The following is a 27,922-nucleotide window of genomic DNA, read 5'->3' on the forward strand; positions in this document are numbered from 1 at the left end:
GGCTGCCAACCTGATGCGGAAAACGGCTCCATCAAGATTTAAAAAAAACTGTACAAGTGCCAGAAACCTCTTCCTCTTGATATTACTTTTAAATGTAAATGAAAAGACCTGTTAGTTCATGTCTCTGGAATGCTGATATCAGTTCCTCAACTGACTCCGGGAAAACAGTAGCTCTGCTAGAGTCAGAAACAGCGGGGCTCAACCCCCTGGTCCATTTAAGGACACTGGCCAGACATGTGACTCTCCATAAGTTGTCCCTTTCACTTTTTATGACTAGGATAGACTTCAAACTTCCCAATTACTGCCACCTGCTGTTCCTTCCCACACCCAGAAAGCCACTGGCTTCAACTGCCATGCTCTGCATACCTCTGGGGCCTCAGTACACGAAGTCCCACCCCCTCTGCAGGAGGAGCTACACAGTCTCTGCACAAAACCTGGACAGCAGCTTTGCCCTCAAGTTCAAGTCTTTGTTTAGAGGCCTTAGAAGGCCTCCCTCGTGGTTCCCAGCGCTCTCTGTGTTTGTGTGCTTATGTGTAAGCATGTTCCCGAGTGAATGTGGAGGCCAGATGGTCATCCGTGGGTGTCCCTGCTCAGGGATAGGCCGTCCATGGGTGTCCCTGCTCAGGGATAGGCCGTCCATGGGTGTCCCTGCTCAGGGATAGGCCGTCCATCATGGTTTTTGCTACAAGTGTCTCACTGGCCTGGAGCTTGTCAGGTAAGCTATGTTTGTTGGCCAGTGAGCAGGAGGGAATCCTCCACCTCTGCCTCTCCAGGGCTGAAATTCTAACAGCCGCCCCCCCATACCCAGCTTCCTCCACCTCTGCCTCTCCAGGGCTGAAATTCTAACAGCCGCCCCCCATACCCAGCTTCCTCCACCTCTGCCTCTCCAGGGCTGAAATTCTAACAGCCGCCCACCATACCCAGCTTCCTCCACCTCTGCCTCTCCAGGGCTGAAATTCTAACAGCCGCCCCCCATACCCAGCTTCCTCCACCTCTGCCTCTCCAGGGCTGAAATTCTAACAGCCGCCCCCATACCCAGCTTCCTCCACCTCTGCCTCTCCAGGGCTGAAATTCTAACAGCCGCCCCCATACCCAGCTTCCTCCACCTCTGCCTCTCCAGGGCTGAAATTCTAACAGCCGCCCCCCATACCCAGCTTCCTCCACCTCTGCCTCTCCAGGGCTGAAATTCTAACAGCCGCCCACCATACCCAGCTTTGCTGTTGCTACTGTTGTTTCCAGACACGGTTTTGCTGTGTAGCCTTGGCTGTCCAGGAACCCCAGCTTTAGACTCAGCTGGCTTTGAACTCATAGAGATAGCCCTGCCTCCTGAGTGCTGAGATTAAAGGCATGTGCCACCACCACTGCCCAGCTGTGCCAAGCTTTTGTTTTATTTTGTTTTTTTTGTTTTGTTTTTGTTTTCTTATGTGGATACTGGGGATGGAACTTAGGTTTTCATGCCCACACACCAAGCAACTTACCAATTGAGCTATCTCCCCCATATCCCTCCTGTACTTTTTCCCTTGCTGTCAGACAGAGTTAGGGGGAGAAGGAGCCTTGTTCATAGATCTCTAGCATGTTCATGCCCCTGCTCCAAACCACAGCCAAAGTCCATGTGGGGGTTGGCAAGATGGCTCAGTGGGGAAAGGTATTTGCGGCCAAGCCTTCTGTCCGGGGAAGCACATGGTGAAAGGACAGAGACAACTCTCACAAGTTATCCTCTGACCTCTACATCATACCTATGCTGTGACATAGAGAACGGACACACACACACACACACACACACACACACACACACACACACACACAGGGGCGGGGACGGACAACACAGAGTCCATGTGGGTGACAACTGTTCCAAGTAGAAGTGACACAACCAAAGGGCCTCAGGAACAAGAAGCCAGAGTGAATGGCCTTGCTTGGCTGGGGTGGGGGCTGTTTTGCTTTTTAACTTCCCAGTGGCAGGCAAACCTTCAGCTCTGCTAGTGAGCATCCCCAGTGTGACTCCACTCTTGTCGGCCCATTATTTCCTCCCCAAGATCCCGTCCCTCCTCAGCATACCCCATAATTAAAGTTAAGGGATGGGAATTTTTTATGATGTAGCTCTTTAAGTGCGTGACAACACAGAAAGAAGGGTTATTTAAATCCAACTTGCAAGGGAAAACCAGCATCGTTAAAAGGGCAACGCAAGAGCACATTTTCCTGAGGGGTTTAGGTAATTTAAGGTCACTTCCAAGAAACAGGACAGAAAGGGGATCATGGAACAAGGTAACAATGGTCTGCAGAGTAATGCTGGGTTCTACTGTAACAACTCGGATACCTACCATGACTCTCTCCCATCTGTGAGAGACACTCACTTCAATGGTAGAAACTCAAAAGAAATGTGAAAGACTACCACCAGAAATGGATGGAGGGACAGCCTCAGAGTCCAACAAAACATCAGCTGCATTTCAACAAGGAAAGACACCCCCAGTCCGTCCCACCTCCACTCCCAGCCCCACTCTTTGCTTCTCCTGCAGGAGCCATGACCCTACTTCCTCCCAGGCTCTGGTCCTCCTCACCCTGGTGTAAGGCCCTCCCATGAGGACCAGAGCCTGGGAGGAAGTAGGGTCACACAGCCTGGCATGACTCGGCCAGGAGATGTCAGAAGGCATGCCTTATCAGTTTTGTGCTATCTGTCCTATTTCACTGGAGACCAAGGTCCTGTACCTGAGGGCTTGCAGGTATCACAAGGAAAACTCTCCCTTCCTGCACCCTCAATTCCTAGCAAAGAGAATGGTTTTGTGGGGGAGAAATGAGATTTAAAAGTATAGTTTGGCCATGTGGTAGTGGCGCATGCCTTTAATGCCAGCACTCAGGAGGCAGAGGCAGGCAAATCTCTGTGAGTTTGATGCCAGCCAGTTCTACAGAGTTAGTTCTAAGACAGCCAGGGCTACAAAGAGAAGCCCTGTCTCAAAAAACCAAACCAAGAAGAATAATAAAATAAAACTAGTTTAGTGGCTGGAGAGACCGCTCAGCAGTTAAAAGCACCGGCTGTTCACGCAGAGGACATGACTGGGGTTCCAGCACCACGTGGAGGCCCACAACCCTCTGTAACTCCATTTCCAGGGGTTCCCACAGGCATGCCTCTTTTGACCTCCACTGGTACCAGGCATGTACAAACATGCATGCATAAAATACACTCATACATAAAAATAAATAAGTTTTTAAAATGTTAAGTGCAGTTTTGGTTAGGTGTGGTGGCATTTGCCTCATCTATATAGTGAGTTCCAGGACAGCCAGAACTACATAGCCAGACCCTGGCTCAAAACAAAATAAAATGCAGTTTTCATGTGTATTGTGAACTATGAACATAAAAATGAAGTTAACTCTTTTAGTTCAGTTTTTTTTTTACAGGAGGAAGAGAGGGAAGGAGGAAAGGAGGGAGGGAGGGAAGGAGGGAGGGAGGGAGGGAGGGAGGGAGGGAGGGAGGGAGGGAGGGAGGGAGGGAGGGAGGGAGGGAGGGAGAAGGAAGGAAGGAAGTTGAATTATGTAATACATGTGGGCCTTGGGGCTCCACCTGGCTGGGCAGGCAAGAACAGGCAGTGCAGAGCTGATGACCAGGTAACTGAGAAAACTTATTGAACTAAATAATTCAAGGGCATGATTTCCTGTGGGACCAAATATTCTCAGCCATAGCCCCAGAACTGGTTCCCTGCCCCCTTCTCCTCAAAACCTGTCTTTAAAAGGGCATAAAAAACAGAGACTAAGTGTTCACAGTCAGGCTCTAGTCCTAGCTTGACACTGACCACAACTGGGTGGCCTTAGACACAACTGCAGGTCACTGACACTCAACTTGGGTCATTTTCAAAGTGCAACAGACAATAGTGCCTATTAGTTCACTGTGTTTCCTGAGGCTCAAAGATCAGGGTGTCATATACGTCACACAGAGTCGACTGTTTACTGTTTGGGGTGATGATTGCAAATGAAATGATGAGAGGATTAGGAAAGGTTGGTGAACTCCACACCAATGTTTTCTGCCAAGTGGCATCCTTAAACCACAATCACGCCCATTTCCCTCCCTACACGAAATATGCTCTCCAGCTAAGACAAAAGGCAGTTTCAGAAGTCAAGTCCTCAATGCCAATGAGCACCTATCAGGAAGTAAAACTTATTTCCCGAATCCTTCTTGTTAGCCCTTCCTTGTAGACAAGGCACCACAGCTGAATCTCTCCTACCCCCTACTTATCATACCAAGCTGAAATCTCAATACAGATTAAAGGAGCCAGGATTCACAGTCATGGAAGCCTATCAGTCTTAGATTCTGGGCTTTATCTAACTCATGACTTTCTTGCTGCAACAGTATGCATATATATTACTCAAAATGTTCTAAAACTGTGACAGACCCCCCAAAATCCCCTGATTTCCAAGTGTCAAGAACTGAGCCCAGAGAAAGGGAAGCAGCTTGTGCAGGACAACATGGCAGGTCAGAGGCAAGGACGGTCTCAGGCCTATGACTCTGGAGAAACCCTTGCCATTACATGCCCGATCCTCCCTAGAGGAAGATGGTGCTGGGTACTGGGCAGATGCCAGCTGCAAAGGTGAGCTTAACCCGTGCTGGCTGCTGCCTGCAGCATGGTTCACTCAGAAGCACAGCTTCTAGAAGATCCGAGGTTAAAATTACCTTCCTAGACGCCTCACGCGTTTCTATTTTGAAGCCACCCACTCCTAGCAGTTGCTCACATCCTCCTAGTCGCTTCCCTCCTCCCCATGTGCGATGTGACTGCTCATCAGCACCGTCTGTCTGTGGGCACAGGAGTCCCACCAGGAGGCTGACCCCCGTCAATAATTAATGGGTGATCCCACAGCCCTGGTGGGGCCTATTCAGAGGAGGGTGCCCAGCTAAATTAGACATGGGAGAGAGGTGCGCTAACAGCTTCGCAACTGCTTCCTCCTCAACAGATGGTGAGCAGAGCGCAGCCCACAGAGCAGCCTGCCAGGGGCAGGGCAGGGCAGGGCAAGGGCAGGAAGCCTCAGTTCGGCAGGCAGAGCCAACTTAATGACAGGAGAGACCCTGCACTCTTCCCTGAGCACACTCAGTGATGGCTCTCTGGCAAAGATCTGCACCCCACTGGCAAACCCACCACCCTCTTGGGACTAAAATGACGCACAAACTTTTTATTTCCCTTTCTTTTTTTAGTGGGAGGAAAACACCAACTACAAAGTAAAATTTCCCAAAGCACCAGCCTTTTATGGGCAGGGTAAGAAAAAAGTCATTAGCTTCTACTTCATCTTCCCACCAAAGCAAAGCTCGTGTGACTGTGTGTGTCTGTGTGTGCCTGTGTGTGTCTGTGTGTGCCTGTGTGTGTGTGTCTGTGTGTGTGTGTAAACCCGCACAGGAATGACACATACACAGGGGCTTTGTGAGACATGACTGGGCCAGGCACAGTGGCACATGCCTGTATTTCCAATTATGCTGAGCTACATAGTAACAGCTTGTCTCAAAATCAAAAATAAATAAATAAATAAATGAAAGGAAGGAAGAAAGAAAGAAAGAAAGAAAGAAAGAAAGAAAGAAGATAGGAAGAAAGATACAGAAAGCAGGCATTGTCACACACACACACACACACACACACACACACACACCTGTGACCTCAAGTGCTGGGGAGGGGGGGCGGGTAAGCAGGAGGATTATGGAGCCTGCAAAGCATGAACAACTTGACAGACTGTCTCAACAGTAGAAATGCTTGTTTAGCATTTATGAGGGCCAACCCTCAGCACCACTGAAAATCAAAAAATAAATAAATAAAAACAGCTGGACCCAGATATGGTGGCTAATACCTGTAATCCTTATATTTGGAGATGGACATGAGAAGAAGATAAAAAGTTCAAGAACATCCTTGGCTACACTGAAAATTTGAGCCAGCCTGAGCCAGGCCAGAGGTGGAGGCACACACCATAATCCCAGCACTTGGAAGGGAGAGGCAGGAGGATCTCTATGAGTTCAAGGCCAGCCTGGTCTATATGGAGAGTTCCAGACAGCCATGGCTACATGGAGAGACCTTGTTTCAAAAACAAATAAGCAAACAAAAGGCTGGGCAAATAGCTCAGTTGGCAGAGTTCTTTTCTAGCACACAGGAACTCCAGAGTTCCATCTCGGACACCACAAAACCCAGTCATAGTGATGAGTGATGAATAGCTGTAATCTCAGCACTCAGGAGGTGGAAATGCAAGATCAGAAGTTCAAGACCATCCTCCACTACCCAGCTGGAGGCCAGCCTGAGCTACCTGAGATCGTCTCAGAAAAAAAGACCGAAATGGGAGTGTAGCTCAGCGTCAGGTGCATGTTAGGCCAATCGCAGAACTTCAAGATTGTCAGCCTTTCCTGTTACTGAACACATAGCAATCTCTAATCATAAACCCAACGAACAGTTTCATACGCAAACTTACATGTTGGAAAGCTATACAGTTTCTGTAGGTGCCGAGGCCCTGTGAGCTGGACAGTTAAATCCAAAGAATATGTTACTGTCAAGTCACAGTGCAAAGTTAGTCCACATACGAGAGCAACAAACTGCTCTCTGGGAAAGGTGACAGAAGGACAGGACACCCCAGGCCTTTGCTTGCGCCCTGTTGAGACTCCCATCCACCCTACCAACCAGTGAGGCCTGCTTCTCTCCCACGTGGGCTTCCATCCAAGCACTCAGGAGAAAAGGGGCTCTGAGGAACCTGAATGAACTCTACCGCTGTTTTTACCTATGTTTTTAATTTCTGAGTCTTGAATTTTGTCATTACTCATTTTGTAGTGTGTGTGTGTGTGTGTGTGTGTGTGTGTGTGTGTGTGTGTGTGTGTGTGTGTCAGAGTGCACACATAGATCCTAGAGGACAACTTGTAGGTGCCAATTCTCTGCTTCCATCCATCATGTAAGTCCCAGGGACTAAATGTGGGTTGGCAGGCATGGTGACGTCATCAGGCATGGTGACAGGTGCCTTAACCGGATGAGCCATCTCACCAGCGCTTACCTGTATTTTTTAATGATGAGGCCAAAATATTTTTACATTTAACAATCAAACTTTATTTTCAATCATATATGAGCTAGCTTGTTACAGTCTATTTCAGAGAACGCCACCAAAATCACTTAAAAGATATTAATGATTGCCAGCACTTAGGCAGTATAACTGAGTATCTGGTGTATTACATTATCCACAGCCAGACCTCTTACACAGGAAGAACCATGGTGACTTTTGTAGTTACTCTGACTCCAGCCCCTCACCTGAGCTCAGCGTTTCATGTCTTCCACACACAGAACAGAGAGGAAGGAAGGAGCGGTGGATGGGCGGATGGCAGAAATAGCCAGGCTACCAGGGATTTTAGTCTAGAAAGCGAAGGAAGAACGGGGAGAAGAAAGAACAAAAGGAGACTAATGAGAAAACATACAGGAAGGAAAAGGTACATGAAGTTGCACAGGAAACATGACGCTCACCTCAAAAACACAGGTGTCATGCCAGGCAGGCACACGCTTTTAATCCCAGCACTTGGGAGGCAGAGGCAGGTGGATCTCTGTGAGTTCAAGGCTAACATGGTCTACAGAGTGAGTTCCAGAACAGCCAGGGCTACACAGAGAAACCCTGTCTCGAAAAAACAAAAACAAAACAAAACAAAAAAACCGCAGGTGCCCTGGCATATACCCTTCGGCAGCCCTTCCACTCATGCAACCTCTGCAGAAAGACAAGGAAAAGCAGAAGGGCAGGCCCAGGCCCCAGGAACATTGCACAACACAAGAACAGGAACTCTCTTCTTAGAGTGTAGCCTGCAGCTGAGCTCCCATTAGCGTACTTCTCTACACCCTCCCTACAAGTGACAGGTCCAGCTGGGGGTCCCACGGACACCCCTGGTTCCATGGGCCTTGGGGAAGGTACACACTGTGAAGACAGGATACACCAGTACCCACAGATGTGCAGAGAGTAGCAGGACATCATCAGGAAGACTAGAGCCATGAGGGCTCCCTTGCCTTGAGTGTCTACATGTTTTGGAGCTGCCTGACAGATCAGCAACTGATGCAATAAAGCCTCTTCCAGTGCATTTTGATTAATGTCAGTTCCTGGAAGCTAGGAAAATCACTGCAGCACTGATGGTAATAGCAAAAGACTGGAAACACCCTAAACATCTATCAGCAGGAGACTAGCTTAAAGAGCAAACAGCTAAGTGGGGTGGTGTACACCTATGAACCCTGCATTGGGAAGGTTGAAGCAGGGGAACTTCACATCAAGGACACAGTGTGTGCCAAGTCAGTCAGGACTACATGCCAAAACCCTGTCTCAATTTTCAAAACTCCTGATACTAATAATGACACGGACACAAAGAGGAAACAGCATACAGCTTGGTGGCGCATGCCTTCTATCCCAGCACTAGGGAGGCAGAGACAGTCAGATCTTTGTGAGTTCAAGGCCAACAAGGACTATACATTAAGTTCCAGGCTATCCAGGGCTATCCAGTGAAACTCTATCTCAAAAATAAAATCAAACAACAAAGATATGGGGCAGTGAGATAGCTCAATGGTAAAGGAGCTTGCCACCAAATCAATTACCAGGGCCCATATATTGAAAGGAGAGAATCAATTCCCTTAAGTTATCCTCTGATACACACACACTAATTAAATAAGTATATTTAATGAAACTAATATGAAATTTTCAAGCAAGAATGCCTCTAAAAAGGGAAAGTAGGCAGTGGGGGCGGGGAGGGGGAGCACCACAGTGGGGAAATGTATATATGAAGGAGGTTTCCTCTTCTACTCTTCAGCCTTCTATAACTTCCCAGTGTATTGTACTACATACTACATAAATTGCCTACATACATACATACATACTTATACTTACATAATCAAACAAAACAATTTTCCAAGAGTGTTTCAACATCACAGAACAGGAAAGAACTCGACCATCCGTTTCCCCACAGAGATCGCCACAGCCCAGAGGGTCTGAGTGCCCTGGTGACAAGTACATGCCTATAAACCCTGCCCTTGAGAGGCACAAGAATCATTGCAAGTTCAAGTTCAGCCTGATCTATATAGTGAGGCCAGCTAGGGCTACAAACTGAGAGCCTGCTATTGAAGAAAATGAGGAGAGATAGTGGGGAGAAGGGAGTGTCGGAGACAGTGAGGAGGGAGATGGGAGTATTGGCACACGCCTCTAATTTAATTCCAGCACTTGCGAGGCAGAGGCAAGGGAATCTCTGTGAGTTCTCGGCCACCCAGGACTACACAACAACAAGAAGGCATGCTGTATGTTAAGTGGTAGATTCGGAAAGAGAAACCACTTCTCCAGTTTGCAGGCCTGTTTGCTCTACTTCCTACTTTCTCTCCAAAGACTCAGGCTGCTGCTACTGGCTTGACCTGACCTGGTCAAACCCATCCCTGGCTGCAGGAGAGGAGGGGCACACAAGTCCCTAAGGGAAGTCAGGATGCAGTCATGGTTAGAGCACCCAGCTGAGAAGCCAGGGCTGCTGCCTCTAGGAATAGGCAAATGGATATGGGATGGGAAGGGGCGGAGGTACTGCCTCCATGCCTGACTCTGGGCACATCAGCCAGCATGGCCATCCCTGTGTCCTCACCAGGGAGCCTGCCAACAAACCATAGCCTAGCAAACTCGGGGGGAATGGGGTGCATGACTGACCACTCTGCAGTCATAACCACATTTTGGGAAGAAAAAAAATCACTTGCCTTCATGCCAGCAACCAAGCAACTAAACAGTCTCAGATCCCAGACCCAAGCCTGTGGTGACAACCAGAGCCAAACCACCCTTGTTAAATACCACTCCTGTCAGAGTGTTTACATAGAAGAAAAACCTTGAAGAGCCTCAGAATCAGGGGGAACTAAGAAAATATGCTTTTTCCCTGCAGTAAAATCCACCATGCCCACTTCATTTATTGGTGGCCAGAAAAAACTTGGTCCAAATCTTAAAACCTAGTTAGCAAATGCTAACAAACCTAAATCCAAACAGTCTTTTCAACAAACTCTAGCCCGCTGAGGGCCAGACATGGTAGGAGCTCCAAGGGTAATTAGAGTGACTACTATTTGGAAGACACGGACCATACAGATAACTACGCCAAGCACATACCACTAAGGACCTCTTACGTAGGACCTCCTTGGTCCTCCCAGGAGTCTATGAAGAGCATCTTATATGATCCCATTTGACAGAGGCAGAAACCAAAGCTCTGGGGTGAAATAACTCATCCCAGGCTTCAGAACTAGCAAATGGCAAATAGGCCAGTCTAACTCCAAAGCCCCCCACCCACCGACTTCACAAGATACTACCCTGTCTGAAGGAGTTCCCCTCTGCAGAATATCACACTTCCTCTAAACCCACTGTAAGAAGCAAGGCAGAGGAGCCTGTGACTTAGCACCTCAAGGCACCAAAGTCCATTCATCCGAGCCCCAGAAGGGGGCTCCCCTAGAGTGCAAGCCAAGCGGGCAGAGGTAAGAACTGGAGGGTGGGGGGCTCAGTGGTTCCCAGAAACTCCAAACATCTGTCCATGTGGCAACCTGGGTGCTGGCCTCAGACCAGGGGCCCTGGGGACTCTACAGACAATGATACCATGCCAGAGTCGCAGCCTAGAAGAAGAGAATTCACAGGTACATCTCTATTCCCCCAGAGCAGGCATCTTGCATCAACTGGTCAATTCTTTCTGGAGTCAGGACTGAAGTAATGTCCTTCTGTGCACCTATCTGTCCCAGTGTCTGGCACCCACTAGATATTCAGTAAATGTTGGCTAAGTAGCATCACCACCCTTTGAAAGATATGAAGGACAAAACTACCCTTGGATGTGGCACATTGCAGAATCCCCAATGCTGGGATGGATCAGACCAAGGCCACTGGGACCCCCTTCACAGTCTGCATCCCAGAGAATGTATCTCTCCCCAAAAGGCCAACTCCTCACTATGAAGCAAAGTTGGCCTCATCTACACACAGTCAAAAGACTATGCCCAGCTCTCTACATGTTAACAGAGTTCTTGATGTTAGAGGTCCTGCCAGGAGGCCATAAAGAGCTGTGTGACAAAAACACTGCATAGCAGTAAAGCACTTTGAGAGCATACTTTATGAGTGAAAACACCTATAATTGGGAGCACGTGATATGTCCTGGCTGGTTGTGTGTGTCAACCTGGCACAGCTAGAGTCATCAGAGAGGAAGGAGCCTCAGTTGAGGAAATGCCTCAATGAGACCCAGCTATAAGGCATTTTCTCATTTAGTAGTGAGGGAAGGCCCAGTCCATGGTGGGTGGTACCACACCTGGGCTGTTGACCCTGGGTCCTATAAGAAAGCAGGCTGAACAAGCCATGGGAAGCAAGCTAGTAACCAGCACCCCTCCATGATCTCTGCATCAACTCTTGCCTCCAGGATCCTGCCCTGTTTAAGTTCCTGTCCTGAATTCCTTTGGTGATGAACAGCAATGCTGAAGTATAAACCAAATAGATCATTTTCTCCCCAACTTGCTTTTTGGCCATGGTGTTTCATCATAGCATTAGAAACCATAACTACGACAGAAATTGGTACCAGGAGTAGGATATTTCTGTGGCAGACCTAACCATGTTTTTTTGGGAGGACTGTGGGAGAACTTGGGAACTTAGGGCTAGAAGAACCACTGAATGTTAAGAGCTCTGTGGGATGTTCTTTGGGAACTTGGAAGATAATGTTAAGAGCAGTGCAGAGGATGGAGGCCTGGCTTGGGAGGTTTAAAGAGTCTGTCGGGGCTATTTGTTATTCTGAATTAGGATCCTGTGGTTCTGGTTAGTTGGGGCTGAAGAATCTGATGTGATTAACAAAATACCAGAACTACTGATGTGAAATTTTTATGTTACTGGGACAGTTGATGCTGGTCAGCTAGAGCTAAGAAATTAGCGGTGGCATCATCGAGGTGAATCTTCTGGGAAGTGTTTCCTGAGAGCACAGAGAAGCTGTGTTCCAGAGGCGGCCAAGGTTGTACCTCATGCTGGCAGCTGGACTTGGTAGTGTAAGAGTCACACAGGTGGTACTGGTTTTGAAAGCATAAACAGGTCATGGGGGGCATCTGAGGCATGGCACTGTGAGAGCCCAGGAGATGCCATTGGAGAAGTGCAGCCTCACTCCGGGGCAGCTGAAAGTCCAGGACTGAAGGGGTCATGCAAAGAAGTTGAGGCTTGGCACCATGAAGAGCGCCTATGAGAGGCTTCTGGTGAAAGTGCAGCCCAGTTGCAGCAGAGACCCCAGCATTTTGGAGATGCCAGTACCAGGGGAGACCACCAAGAACAGCAGCAGCAGTGGAGTGGAGCCCGCCGGAGCCTGGAGGACAAGCTGTGTGTGCTGCAGAAGGCAGAGCCAGAGAAGTGACCCAAGCCCATCGGAGGAGAATCCAGATATTGGATGGTTGAATTTTGTTTTGCTTTGATTTGATTGTGATTGTACCCTGATTCTTTACTCTTGAAGTAAGAATGTAGTTTAGTGGAGCCCACAGCTGAAAGACTGAATTTTAAAAGACTTTGGGTTTTAAAAGAGATTGGTTACTAAAATTGTAATGTGTCTGAATTTGTAAAGAATATGGGACTTTTAAGATATTTATATTCTTAATGTGAGATCTTGGGGATATGAAAAAAAAGGGTTGTGGCTTAATAGTGATTGTGTGTCAAGCTGACAAGGGGTCAGTTGTACTAGCTGATTTTGTGTTTCTGCTCGACACAGCTAGAGTCATCGGAGACGAAGGAGCCTCAGATGAGGAAACGCCTCAATGAGATCCAGCTGTAAGGCATTTTCTCATTTAGTGACCAGTGAGGGAAGGCCCAGCCCATGGTGGGTGGTACCATCTCTGGGCTGCTGGTCCTGGGTTCTATAAGAAAGCAGGCTGAGCAAGTCATGGGAAGCAAGCCAGTAAGCAGCACTCTCCATGGCCTCTGCATCAGCTCCTGCTTTCAGGATCCTGCCCTGTTTGAGTTCCTGACCTGACTTCCTTCAGTGATTTGAACAGCAATGCTGAAGTGTAACTCTTTCCTCCCCAACTTGCTTTTTGGCTATGGTGTTTCATCATAGCAATAGAAACCCTAACTAAGACAGGATGAAAATATCTTTATGGAGGGGTATACAGGAGAAGATCTCATCTACACCAACACAGCAGCACACAAAGGCCAGCAAGAGTCGCCTGCACTTGCAAGGCAGGAGCCACACGGGAACAGACATGGCAAGTCTCAAAATGGAGCTATCCAGGGCCCCAGGCCTCGCACCCTCCCTGCTGGGGAAGATAAGACAGGAAAGAGAAAGGAAACAGATGAGAGCAGCTGCCCAGTGAGACAGGAAGAGCTCTAGGCACAGTGAGGAGATGCAGCCTGAAAAAGGAAAAAGCAGCCCTGTGTGCTGTAGACCAAGACTCTAAGGGTACCAGGAGACCTAAACAAAAGCTTGAGAAGCAGGCACAGTGACACAGTGGAGAAGTGTGACTTCTGAGGCCACCAGGAACTCCCACCAAATGCTGCCATCAACAGACACCTCCTTTGGTGCCAGGTCAGGGAATGGAAGGTTGAAGCAGCCCAGTGCCTGGAAGGCCCCACGCACAAGGCTGGCAACAGCACTCCCCTCAGCTGAAGCACGCGTTGGCGCTCCAGGCACAAGGAAGCTCTCCGGTTGAGACTCACAGATTCCTGGGGGGCAGGCTAACGGCTGGGTAGTCTTTCCCAATAGTCAAAAGGTCACTCTCTGAGAACACCCACAGTAAGGAGGCAAAGAAGTCAGACATGGTAGCAGGCACCATGGAGGATTGGAATATGCAAGACCCCACCCGTGTCTGCAGATCTCCAGAATCTCCACCACATGATCTGAATGGGCTGACAGCTCATGGGCTATAATCTCCTTCTCAAAGACAAAGGCTGGGGAGATTGGCTGAGTGGGAAGAGTGTTTGGCCCACAACCATGAGGACCTGAGTTTGGATCCCCAGCATCCATGGGAAAAGCAGAATTCTTTATGGTGGAGATAAGAATTTTGAGAGGCAGAAACAGGGGGATCACTGGCTAGCAGCCAGTCTAGTCAAACAGTGAGCTCCAGGTTTAGCAAGAGAGACCCTGTGTTAAGGGAGGGAATAAGGTGGAAGAATGTAGCATAGGATGTCTTCCTCTGGCTCCGAGCACATGTGCACACACACGTGCACATATACACATACATACAAGCAGGCATGGGTACAAAATGGCAGAAATGCCATCACTCTCCCCTCCACAACTCACCTCAAGCCTGGGTCTGAGGTAATTTCCCTAACAGCAGACTCTGAGAGGGGTTGGCCTGCAGCCTGGAGTTCAGGGAAGAGGCCTGAACATGGAAAGGCTGAGGCTAGGGTCCAACACAGGTCACAGATAAGCCTGTGGGGACCTCTGGAGCAAGGAAGACCATCTGAACTGCTCTCTGGTGGAGAAGAAAGGCTAGGATTTGTACCTCCGTTTCCAGATGGGGTGGAGGTCCCTTGGAAATGACATTCCTTTTGACCGAACGCAATTCCAGGACTGACAGGGATAGAAGCCATCAGCAACCAGCGCTCACAAAGTAGGGGACAGGAAGTGGGCCCCTGAGGGGTCTGCAGTACATGGGCCTCGACAGCAAGCCTGGCCTCCGCAGCAGCTCACCTCTGCAAAGGGTTCCCCAAGCAGCTCCTGGCTGCAGCAGAGCACCAGTCCTAGGATCTCAGGAAGACACCACACATGAAGTCACAGAGGAAGAACACTGTCACTCATGGTGGCTCTGACAAGATCTAATGTTCTCAGTCCTGCTTTTAGATTATTTTTAAGAACACATAATTTCACTTGGAAAAAAAAAAACCTGCTGACAAGTTGCTCTGTGAATTTTCCATTTTCTTCCTCATCGTGCTCAAGCTCCTACTTCACACACCTGAAAAAAAATCTATTTTTTCATCTGTAGACTCAAGTCATGTCACGTGAGCAGATACTCACACTGAGCCAGGTCTTGGCAACAAAATGGTTAAAACTTAACAGTGGGGATAAAATTAAACCTGAGAAATGTTTGCCACATTAAACTCTATAGAAATCCATCCAAAACATTTTTACATAAATATGGCATGATTCTTTCCCTGACAGGAGAAATGCAGGTTCACTGAAGAAAATCTGATGGAGGAAGGAAAATGCCAACCAAGTGTGACGGCATAGGCCTGGATCCCAGCTAACTGGGAGTCCGAGACAAGGGGATTGCAAGTTCAAGGACTGCCCAGGTTGTATGTTTAGATTTTAGATCCCAGGGCTGTTTGCAGTTCCCCATCAGGGTAAAGCGTGCTGTGTTAAACATCCTCGGGGTCACCTTCTCTGTGACTCCTAGGTGGCCCTGGTGCCTCCACTCAAGCTCACTTACCTCAGGCTGGACATGGTGGCAGATGTTTAACAGGAAAGAAGCTCACATGCAGTGTTCAATGCTCGAGTGGGCTCCACAGCAAGGCTCTGTTTCAAAAACAAAACTCTTCCCTGAAAAAGCTAAAGAATGAGACCCTAAAACCTAAAGAATGGGAAGCACCCAGGAGGCCACCTCTGCAACTCCAAAGGATACAGCCTTCCCCCGGTTATTCTTATGTATGTATATTCGAGGAATGGAGGTGGCAGGTGTTGCCAGGTCAGGCGCATGGAGGTCAGAGGACTATCCACAGGAGCTGGTTCTCTCTCCACCATGTGGATTCAAGGTGCTAAGCTTAGGTCAGCAGGCTTGGCAGCAACCACCTTGACCCACTGAGCCATCGCACCTGAGCCATCCTCGGTCTTAGAGAGCTCACACACACACACACACACAACCATGGTAGAGGGCTGGAGGATCGCTCGGCTCAGCATTTAGGAGCACGTGCTGCCTCACAGAGGACCTGGATTTGGTTTCCAAAGCATTGGCCATGGAACTCCAGTTCCAGGGATTCTGCCACCCCCTTCTGCCCCCGCACAGGCATGGTGTACATATGGTGTGGTATATCCACACAGGCAAAACACTCCTACATATAAAATGTTAAACTCGACAGAGATGGAGAACAATCAAGGGAGATGCCTGATAACTGGCCTCAGGCTTCCACATGTGTATACATGTTCATGGAACCTACCCTCATATGCACACACAACACACACATACACACACACACACACACACACACACACGGGCAGGGGTGGGGTAGATTATAACACATGCTGGGAATTGTAACATGCGCAAGTAATCCCAGCACTCAAAAAGCTGACTCCAGCGGGCGTTGGTGGCGCACGCCTTTAATCCCAGCACTCGGGAGGCAGAGGCAGGCGGATCTCTGTGAGTTTGAGGCCAGGCTGGACCGACAGCCTCCAAAACAGAGAAACCCTGTCTCGTAAAAACCAAAAAAAAAAAAAAAAAAAAGCTGACTCCAGGGCACTGCATATTCCCAGGCCAGTCTCAACAGTCTCAACTACATGGCAAAGTCCCTGTTTAAGAAAACAAAAAACCAAAACGACAAAACCCCAGACATGTCAGTCTTCATCCTTAAAAGGAGAGGAAATGCCTCTTGTAGGTAAAGTCCCCTCTGGGAAGAACAGGCAGCCATCGCCGAAGTGGCTGACACAGCTGTGATGGGATCCTGGGCGGGCTGAAACCAACAACAGCGATGGATGACAGGGTTGAAGTTTTCCCTGCGTGGCCAGATTTCAAACTTACATCATCACGGTTCAGTATGCTGGGGCACAGACCAGTCAGACTGCACATTCAGGCTCAGGCTATCCCCTCTACCAGCAGATGGCCCTTCAGCAGCTACTTTGCTCTTCTGGACACGGGGACTCTGGTCTGGGACACACCATATCCGACCACCAGCGCAATGGCTAGAGTCTGGTAAGCACTCATACATTCATTACGTCATTTTTAAAAATACATATAAATGTTTTGCCTGCCTATGTGTCTATGTACCATGCACTAGCCTTGTCCCCTCGGATGCCAGGAGAGGGCGTCAGATCCCCTGTTACCAGAGTTACACATGGCTGTCATGTGAGTACTGGGACTCAAACCCAGGTCCTCTGGAAAAGCAGTCAGTGCTCTTAACCATTGAGCCTTTTCTCCAGACTACACAGTAATAAGCAAAAGTGTGACATTATAGGGATGAAGAAGGAATTTTTCCAAAAGAAAAGCAGCCCCCACCCAATTTATTTCACTTCTGGTTTTCCCATCTACATGTATATTTCTACCAATTACATAACTATGAATGATGCAGACATACAACTTTGCCATCTGGATATTTATTTTTTCTTAATGTAATGTTATAAACACGAGCATGTTCTTTCCCAGCCTTCTAAAGTAGCATCTGGGCCCATAATAACCCGTGTATGGCGAGCTGGGCTATAGCACATGTGATTAACCACGCCCTTGCACTGGACAGCTCTTGCTGTCTTTTCTCCCTCCCGTATTACAGATAGTTTGAATATGTTCTCATAAACTCTACTTTGTAGCAGAAACTCCCTAGGGAGACAGGATTGGACCAGATGTTGTGTACTGTGTTCTGCAGAACCACGTGAGACAAGGAATATCAGGACAGACAAGGAAGATGTCCCATGCCGATGTTCAATACACACTCACGGAATGAGTAAGGGTGACTCACCCACATAGTGCCCTAGCAGGTGGCAGACCCACAGCCTGACCACCATCTGCCCAGAGTCAGAACACACACTTTGTGTAAGTCAAAAACACAGCTTTGAATAGCAGGTTTGCAACCTGCTCTTCACATTGTTCTTTATTAAAAATTAAGGGAAGAGGTTGGGTGTGGTCCACCCACAGAGCGCTTGCCTGGTATGTGTGAGGCCCTGGGTGTTATCAGCACTGCATGAGCCAAGGATGGTGGTGCTGTAGTCAGGAAAGTCAACAGTTCAAGGTCATACTTGGCAACACAGCAAGTGAAGAGGCCAGACAGTGCCACACAAGACCCTGTCTCAAACAACAACAAAAAGCACAATAATGAGAATTTTCAAAGTAAAACTTTAGGTTCTGGGCATTGTGGCACACACTGGGAAGCAGGGGTAGGTGGATCCCTGTGAGTTCAATGCCAGCCTGGTCTACATAGTGAGAGCCTGTCTAAAGAAAACAAATGAAAAGAATGAACCAAGTTTCAAAACAGTGTCTACAGGACAGAGGCAAGTGCTCACATAAGACCCCAAACCTTCTTTCTCCTTACTCTTCTATTTTCACAGGCCCTCTCTCCTCCTTTCCTAGTCTGAGTCCTAGGAACAGAGGCAGGCATGTGCCATGCTCCATGAAGGCCACCCTGGTTTCCTTCTGGGCTCTCCAGTTAGCTGGGCCCACTCCCTCGGGCTTCTGCATTCACACTCTGCCAGCCGCTTAACAGACAGTATAGCTTGCCCCTTTGTTTGCTGTCTGTGTCTCCTCCCAGCACTGAAGTGTTAGTCCCACAGAGCTTAGTTTTACCCACTGTCTTCACAGTTATCTGCACCCCCAGGCTCACAATAATGTCCGACCAAAGTGGGTAGTAATCAAATACCTAATGAGAAATTAAAAAGCAGGCTGGATTGTAGCATGCACAAAATCCTGAGTTTGCATCTTAGCATTCAATAAGTCAGCATGGTGGTACACACCTGTAATACCACAACTTAGAATGTAAGGTAGAAGTATCAGAGTTCAAAGTCATTCTTGGCCAAATAGCAGGTTCAAGGCCAGCCTGGGCCACATGAGAAAGAGAAGGCGGGAGAAAATTTTTAAAAATAGCCAATTCTCGTGTGAAAATATTCTTATTCTGGGTCAGGCATTGTGCTTCACGTGGCTCATCTCAGTAGCTATGAACAACGATCCTCTTGTAATCCCACTTAAAAATAAAGAAGCAATTGCCCTAAAACACAGTCAGGAGACAGAGTTTGAGCTCTATCGAGCATCAGAAGCTGTAATCTCACCTACTATGGTGTTGCTGCTCACCCTCCCGGCTCAGCAGCCTAAGACAGACATGGTCAGTGAGTAGCTGCTTCTCGGAACAAGACAAAGTCCCTACATCCTGTGATAGAGAGGGAAGAGGAGGAGGCAGGGGCATTGAAGCCAGGCAATTGGTCCCAGGAGCCTTATCTGTCCGCACTTCCCCAGGGGAGCAACAAGCGTGACTTTCAGAATCTGGCTTGACAGCCACAGAGTGACAGGGACCAGTTTGCTACAGCAAGTGGGACTGGGGCTTTTTTGCTGCCAGTGTTGGAAACCAATGAAGAAAACTGGGGCTGGAGAGGAAGCTGTATCTAAGATGCATACTGCCCAAGACAAAGGCCACCAAATCTTTCTAAGAATCAGAGCACTCCAAGTGACGCTCGAGGGCAGAGTGTGAAAGACCAGGTTCCCATGAGTCACATGGCAAGCTGGAACACATGTGGCTTTCTGTGCACAAGAACCACAAATGCGTGAACAGTCTCCCTCTCCCTGTCCTTCTCTCCCTCCCCGCCCCCCCCATAAACCACCAGCCTACCACACAGAGAGGGTTTCTTGTCCCCTCAAAGACAAGTTTCCGTTTGCCAATGGAGTCACCCTGCTCTGTTCTGTCCCCCTTGGTCGGGGTGAATCAGGGCCATCAGGGGCATCTCCCTGGGCACTTACTACCTTCTTTTTAGTAAGATTAGCCACCAACATTTAAATACAGCTGTGCCACACGCCACCAACTATACTTTGCTTTTCATACTGAACACTGTGGGATTCGAACCCGTGCTTGGCTTTGTGGAATCCAGTATGGCCCACTAGAATCTGCTCCTCACAGGAGGCCTCTCCCCAGCTTCCTCTCTAGCAAGAGCCACCTCTGTTCCTGACTCTTCTGTTAATCCAGTTTCCAATACTCCATTTTTGTTGTCGTTGCTTTGTTTTGTTTGGTTTTGGTTTTTTGTCTTGCTGACAGCTTTACAGTCTTCAAAATGACAACAAAAAGGAGAGATTTTACAAAGCCTTTCTCCCAGCATGACTTCTTTCAAAATACTAAGTACTGGCAAACATGGGGAGGGGGCATGCATGTATCACAGCTGTCAAGTGGAAGTCAGAGGATAACTTTTAGGGAGTCAGGCTTGGCAGCAAGCACCTCTACCCACTGAATGATCCCACCAGCTCCCAAAGCCCCAGCTACCACCCAAGGTGAGGTAGATTTCTAAAGGGTGCAATGAAACACACCAGGACAAATCCAGGCTGGCCCCCACTGTGGGGTGAAGAAACAGGGAGCCTAAATCCTCCTCCTCCCAGGATCCGGCCTTCCCTTTCCATTCAGCAACGAACTCAAGTGCAGGGAGCTTGGGGAGCTAGTTAACTCTGACCAACCCTGGTCCCACTCATGACTACAGAGCTTAGGAATCTTTCAGGATCCTCTAAACAAAACGACAGCCAGCCTCTTCCACCAGCCCATTCCCCAGGACCATCATGGAACCTGCAGTTCTCCAAATGAATACATCCTGGGGTATCCAAAGAAGATTTCGAGGGGTTTCGGGCTGTGGACCAGTTGATCGAGTGCTCACCTAACATGCATGAAGCCCTAGGTTGGATTTTCAGCATCCTATCCCATAGGCATGGTGATGTATACCTATAATCCCAGCACTCAAGAGAGAACTGGAAATTCAAGATCATCTACACAGCAAGTTCAAGAACAGCCTGGGATACATAAGATCCTGGCCAAAAAAAAAGCATCCACTCAGATGTCACATCCTTCTTTGCCCACCCTAAGGAAAGAAAGCCAACAAAAACAACACAATATCAAGTCAGGATGGTGGAACCCACCTGTAATCCCAGCACTCAGGAGGCACTGGTAGGAGGGTCAGGAATTCAAGGCCAGCCTGATCTACATAGCAAGCTCTTATCTTAGAAAACCAAGGGCTGGAGATATAGTTCAACAGCAGAATACTCGCCTAGAATACACAAAGCCCTAAATGGGGGGAGGGGAAGAAGAGGAGAAGAGAAGAGAAGGGGGAGAGGAGGTAAGCAGAGCAGAACGTCCCCAGGACTACATTTCTGGCGGACGCTAAAGCCAAAGTCTCAGCAAAGATGGGGGCAGCTGGGGAGGAGGGGTTCCCCATGTCTCCTTCTTGGGCACTGTTTCCCATACATAGGTGCCAGATAACCACACCTGGTCTCAGCAGCCCTGTATCAGAGATGGCCACCTCAGTTCCCAGCTCCTCCCTTGGCAGAGGTCCAAGGAGCCCCCAGCAGGGCTGGGACCATACTCCCATCCCCACAGTGAGGGCTGGCAGCGCAAGGTGCATTTCCCAAGATCTTACACACCTCGGTGCAGAAATGAGTCAGCCAGGCAGCCAGGGGAGCCTCAACCTCCTTCACACCCCACCGACACCTTCTGCGGGTTTACTCTGCCTCATACACGCCAGCCAACTTGCTAGAGTCAATACACCCCTTAGGCAGGTTTATGCATGCCACAGAGCAGTGTCCAGGAAAGGGCTAAGGAGATGTATGGGGAGAAAACCTTCCCTGCCGCCATTGTGTCCCAAGTACCGTGTCCTGCCTCAAGGCAGGACAGGTCTCTGCATAGACCCTCTTCCCAGTTGCAGAGGCATTCTTGTTCAGACTCCATCTATTCATGCGCGCGCGCACGCACGCGCGCACACACACACACACACACACACACACACACACCGGTGTGCTTCCCTGGAAAGAGCCCCTTCCCACCACCCCACCCCCAAACTAAGGCCATCACCTATACACCTCCTCTCCCTCCCCACTACCCACTCTCCTTGTCTCAAACCACTTCTCTCTGTCCCTGGTTTATTATCTGTCTCCTTCCACTACAGAGCCTTCTGCCTTCCCTGCCTGTCTTTCTCCAGTGTCTAAGGGAGTGTTCAGCACACAGCAGGTGTCCAATAAATACTGAATGAACACACAGGTGAGAAATAAAAAGCAAATGCATGATGAAGAATGCTCTAACAAGGCCAAAGGAAATGCAATAGAGTATAGGGAAAATGCATAAATAAGTAGATTAGAAAACAAAGAAGAAAACTGGGAGTGGGTGCCTCCCCCAAACTCTCAGAATTTAAGAGGTGGAGGCAGAAGGATTAACAGTTTAAGGCCCTCCTGGGTGACATGAGATTTACACACCTGGGGGATTGAGGGGCAGCACACAACAGAGACAAACAGACACAGACAGACACACTCCAGGCTCTTTAACCTAAGAATCCCATTCCTGGGAATTATCCTAAAGAAATGAATTCAGAACAGGAACAAAAGAGATGCCTGTATGGGGATGATTCCAGTCACACTATTTAAATAGCAGGATTCTGGAAACAACTGAAATGTCCAAAAACAGTGGAAACACTCTGGCAGGTGACAGCACCGCTACTGCAAATATCACACAGCAATTAAAATGACAAAACCGAGCAAACATAGAAAGGCAGCATGCTTTAAGACAATGCTAATTAGAAGTCAGGCCTGGTGACTTAGTCCTAAAATCACAGCTACTTTAGAGACCATGGCTCACAAGTTCAGGGCCTGCTACAGAGTAAACAGAAGGTCAGCCTGGGTAACTGAATGAGACTGAGCCACAAAACTCAAAAAAGCAAAAGGACAACATCGACAATGTGACTCAGTAGGAGTGTTTGTCTATCCTACATGAGGCCCTAGGTTCAAATCCCCAAGCCTGCAGAAGGTTTCATTAATGCTAAGCAAGAAAATGTGTGTGTGCATTAAATTTTTTCTTAAATACTGGGATCTATTCCATGAACCCTCTGCATCTGGGTAAGTTCTCACAAATGTACAAAATATCTGTGTTCCCCTTATCCACTGGAGGTGGGGGGGTGGAAACTACACAGAAAGCTGAGCAATTTGACTAAGGTCAGAGCTAGCAAGGAGTCAGGAAATGATTACATCACACTGGTCCAAAGCCCATGCATACTCTTGTGTCCTCGGAGTGGCCCTTCCCATAAGGACATCATACCTGTGCCTCAGAGGCTAAGCCCAGAAAAGTCCACCAGCCAAAATAGGTGACACAGCACCTGAAACACCATAGACTGCAGCAGAAACCTACAGGAACAAAAGCAAGCCACTGCTGTTGTCCAAGGACCCCAAAGAAAAGCAATGAGAGAGCAGTGAGCAAAACCAGGCTTCTGGAAAAACTGGGCGGAGCCAAGACACAGACCTGCAGAGGTCAGTCAAGGAAGCTCCACTAGGTATTAGATCTCTGCCAGTCTGGACCAGCAGAGATGAGTGGAAGACAGCATCTGCCACAAAGAGGCACTTAATCCATGTATGTTAAAGCACCCTCATCCAGCTAACAACAGGTAAGGAAAAGTAAGAAAAAATGCCTGAGCCGTGGAGAAGAGTGGACAGGCCATCCAGGTATATCACAGGTCACACTCAGCATGGTAACAGACTCCCAGCTAGGTCATGGAGAGAGGGAGAGCCAGTCATGAGAATAAAGAAGTCCTCCATCAGTAAGAGAACCAAGCCAGAGCAGGAGATGGTCCTGCAGTTCTGGCAGAGCAGAGTGGGACAAGCTTGGGGACTGTGGGATAGAGAGCCCTCCTACTTTAGGGACACAGGCATAGATCCGCCTGGAGGCAGAGAGCTGGGCAACAAAACCTCCCTAAGTCTCTCTTTCCCAGAGCTCCACTGCCTAGGACTACCAATTCGCACGTGCGTGCGCTCTCTTCCTCAGAGAGGGAGCAAGGTAGATGACCAAGACTGGGCAGAGCTGCTTCCTACAGAAGCTTCCTCTGGTAGGTAATCACTACAGAGGTGTGTGCATGACGGGGAGGGGGGTTTCAACACACCATTCTCTCTACCTTTGCATGGATAAATATTTCCGTAATGAAGTTTAAAAACATGTGGCTGAACACAGTGGTTAGCCCCTGAACTCCCAGAACTCAGGGGACTGAGATAGAGGACTATCAAGTTCAGAGGCCAGCCTGAGCTGCAGAGCAGAGATCTCGTGCCAAACAAACAAACAGCAAGGGGTGGAGAGATGGCACAGTGGTTAGAGGCATCTTCAGATACTCTTCCAAAGGGCACAAGCTCCGTTCCCAGCTCCTACGTCAAGTGACTCTCAACTGCTGAAAGTGCAGCTCCAGGGGGACCTACTGCCTTGGCCTCCACAGACACTTGTACATACCACACACAGGCACAGATGCACAATTAAAAACAAAATTAAAATAAGAAACAAACGCAAAGGCTGGGATGACAAGATAGACCAGCAGGTAAAACATTCTCTGTGCAAGCGTGAGGATCTGAGTTCAATCCCCGGAAACCATGTAAAGGAGAAAACTGACTACTGACTCACTCTCACTCACTCCTGCATGCATGTATGCATGCGCGCACACACACATTCTCCCTCTCTCTTTCTAATAAATGCTTTTTTTAATGTAAGTGCATTGCACAGACCCATAATCCCAGCACTTGGGAGGTGGAGGAAGGAAAATCAAAAGTTCAAGGTCATCCCCAGCTACAAAGTGTGTCTGAAGCTAACCTAAGCTGACGCTCTGTCTCAAAAGAGGGGGGTGGAGAGGAAGGGAGGGAAGGAGGAAGAAGTCAGGCAGATCTCTCTGAGTTGAGTTCAGGGCCAGTGTGGTCTACAGAGCAAGTTCCAGGACAGGACTACACAGCAAAACCCTGTCTTGAAAAAAACCAAAAAAGAGAAAACACCACCACCAACAAAAAGACCACCCAGGTTCAAGCGACAGCTCTGCACTTCCTTGGCTCCAATCAGTTGACGCTCCTCACACCTCTGCTCCTTTTCTGCAAGAGGATGATGGAGGCCCGTCACGTGCACTGGTTTGAGGAGTACATGCCAGAGAGCACTCCTAGCAAAGAGGCCAGGGTGGCGAGCAGGCAGTAAAATGTCAGCTACGATGACACATCCATGTTGTAGCAGGCACTGAGGGACAGTTTAGAAACCGCATGTCCATTTAACTTGGCGGTCTGGGGAAAATGAGGTGGGTGCCTCCTGCGCTGTAATTCTGAAACCTCTGACAAAGGCTGGAGAGCCCCAACAGCTGCCCCAGCCAGTTTCTTCAGGCCTAGGGGACAGAAACTGCTCCACCTCTCTCTCACAAAAAAAAAAAAAAAAAAGCCACCACCAGCAACAGGAAGCTGCTTCCTTTCCTCCCCTTCCGCGCCAGCATTTCCTTTTTTGTTTTAAAAAGCATTCCTTGTCTGCAGCCCAACCCTTCCCCTCCCCTCCAGCCCCAGGCTCAAATGCACCCACAGCCATCTGTACATCTCCCACTTTGTTTTCTGTCCAACCAGGAATGGGGAGGGGGCAGGGGCAGGATGCCCAGGCAGACAGACCTCTCTGGGCACCCGTGGTGGAAGGATTAAGTGCCCAGAAGACCCCTGCCACCAAACCCAAAGCATCTCCCTTAACAAAAGGCCACTTCTCCTGATGTCCACTGGGGCTTGGGCTCCCTGCCACCACCAAACCCTGCCTTGCACCTCAAATGGGAACTACAGTTTATAAAACACCTAGAATAAAACCAACACTGGCTCAACCTGAGCCTACAGTTTCTAGTCTCTCCTTGCCCAAGGCTAAGACGTTCCTCAACTCGGTTAGGTAGGGGAAATAAGAACCTCTGGAGGAGTCCTTTGAGAAGCCTTGCAGGACTTCTCAGGGCCTTTAAAACAAATCCTCAGCCTCTGAATCTGGGATGGAAGGGAACACACTAACAAAATCATTCTCTACTTACAGCCCTCTTTCAATGGAGCGCCTTGCAGGATATTAAGCCTTTGGGGACTCCAGACTTAGTGGCACAGAAGTCTAACACCCTGTCCACTGAGAACACACAGATCATTTTTTTAAAATGGCCTGTAGCTGGGGCTGGAGGATGGTTCAGTGTTTAAGAGCACCAGCTGCTCTTCTGGAGGCCCCTGATTCCGTTCCCAGCACCCACATACCAGCTCACAACCATCTGTAACTCCAGTTTCAGAGAATCCTATGTTGTCTTCTGGCCTCTGCACACACACACAGGCATGCACACAGCACACACACATACATGTAAGCAAAACATTCACACACTGTGGTGATTTGAATAAGAACTACGTACCCCAGAGGCTTACATTTTCTGAATGCTTAGTCACTACAAGGGAGTGTAACTATTTGAGAAGGATTAGGAGGTGTGGCCTTGTTGGAGGAAGAGTGTCACTGGGGGTGGGTTTTGAGATAAGCCCACACACAGGTCCAGGTACACACACACACACACACACACACACACACACACACACACACACACGCACGCACGCACAGCCGGCCCCTCTCTCTCCTCTGAATCAGGATGTAGCCCTCAGCTACTTTTCCAGCACTGTGTCTGCCAGGCTTCGCTTCGCTCTGTGGTGATCATGGACTAACCCCCTACAACTATAAGCAAGCCCCCAATGAAATGCTTTCTCTTCTAAGAGCTGCATTGGTCATGGTGTCTCTTCACAGCAGCAAAACAGTGACTGAGACATAAAATAATAAACCTTAAAAAATAAAATTAACTTTTTTTTCTTTTCAACAAAATTCTGTGTGTACTGGACATGGTGGTATAGGCCTGAAATTCCAGCACAGAGGAAGTCAAGGTTCCAGAAGGCTCACTGCAACCTAGAGAACTGCTCAGTCTTAGTAGCAAGTTCCAGGCAATGAGGGCTAAATAGGGAGACTATTTAGATAGAGACTGTCTTTTTAAAATGGGGGGGGAGGGAATCTAAGGCACAAATAAATCAGCCAAGGTGGTTTCAAAGCCTTCAGATACTGTAAAAGACCTCGCACCCCATAGGTAACTCACCTCACATCTGCACAAAGCAAAACCCTCCTGCTCAATATCCTGCCAATACAAGCCTGCAGTTGGTGCTGAGTGGAAATTTATTTTTCCTAATCAGAGTGGTTGATTCCTGTACTCCATGTTTTATTCTCCATTTATTCCCTTAAAATTGTGAAGTCAAGTATTAGCGAGTTCTCACTATTCCCCAGGCAGAAAAGTACAGGTGGGGGAGGGGACATCACACAAGTAGAATGTCTTCAATGTGGCAGTCTGCCCAGTTAAAACGCTCTGCTGCCCACCACATCACAACAGAGAAAAGGCAGACATGTTCAAATGCAGAGCTCTGTCAGGTGGCGGTGGTGGTAGTCCAGATTGTGACTTCTTTTTAGTCCATAAGAATCCATGACACAGTTTTTTCATCTCAGCAGCTGGCTCCAGAGTAAAGCTCTGCATTTCCACCTGGGTTTTAGGATAGGAAAAGAAGCCAAAGAGCATGTTGGTAACAGGTGTCCACACAGCACCAACTGCAGGCTTAGATTGGCAGCATATTGACAGGGAGAGCTCTGCTTTCCACAGATGTGAGGTGAGCTGCCTATGGGGCTGTGGGGTCTTCTACCACATCTGGAAGCAACAGGAAAAAAAACTGCACCCCTTTCTTCTCTTAAGCTCAAGGACAATTTTATGAGAATGTAAAAGGAAAAACAAGGCAGGCAGGCAAGCTATAGGTCATGGGAGCAGCTGGGAGGAAGAAGATGGAGAAGACGAAGAGAGGGAACTATGCTTTCAAGAGAGTGGTCAGAGCCGGGCAGTGGTGCACATGCCTTTAATCCCAGCACTCCGGAGGCAGAGGCAGGCGGATCTCTGTGAGTTCGAGGCTGGGCTGGACCGACAGCCTCCAAAACAATACAGAGAAACCCTGTCTCATAAAAAACGGAAAAAAAAAAGGGAGAGAGAGAGAGAGAGAGAGTGGTCAGGTTCAGCAATGGAGGTTGGTGAGCTCAGAGGAACTGGAGGGGGTGAGTGCTCCGGGGAGCAAATGAAAAAGCCCAGAGTGTGCAGGAAGGCAAGATTGGGTTTCTGGACAGTATCCAGAAAAAGATAAAGAAAAGAAAAGCTATGCTTCTCTGAGTAACTGAAAAATGAGCAGGTCACATGACAGGGGCCTCACCATCCAGCCCAAGGCTGGTCTGGAACTCATTCTACAGCCTGAAGTCCAAGTTGCCCTTGAACTTGAGATGCCCCCCGAAACACACACAC

The 27,922-nt window shown here is 48.6% G+C and overlaps 1 protein-coding gene across 4 annotated transcripts in view; it reads right to left on the reverse strand.

The window, feature by feature from the left end:
- Ksr1 (kinase suppressor of ras 1) overlaps nt 1-27,922 on the reverse strand; it is a 135,976-nt gene that overhangs the window by 99,993 nt on the left and 8,061 nt on the right. The window lies entirely within an intron of this gene.

Source organism: Mesocricetus auratus, unplaced genomic scaffold (assembly GCF_017639785.1).
Source record: "Mesocricetus auratus isolate SY011 unplaced genomic scaffold, BCM_Maur_2.0 Super-Scaffold_100007, whole genome shotgun sequence".
Lineage (NCBI taxonomy): Eukaryota > Metazoa > Chordata > Mammalia > Rodentia > Cricetidae > Mesocricetus > Mesocricetus auratus.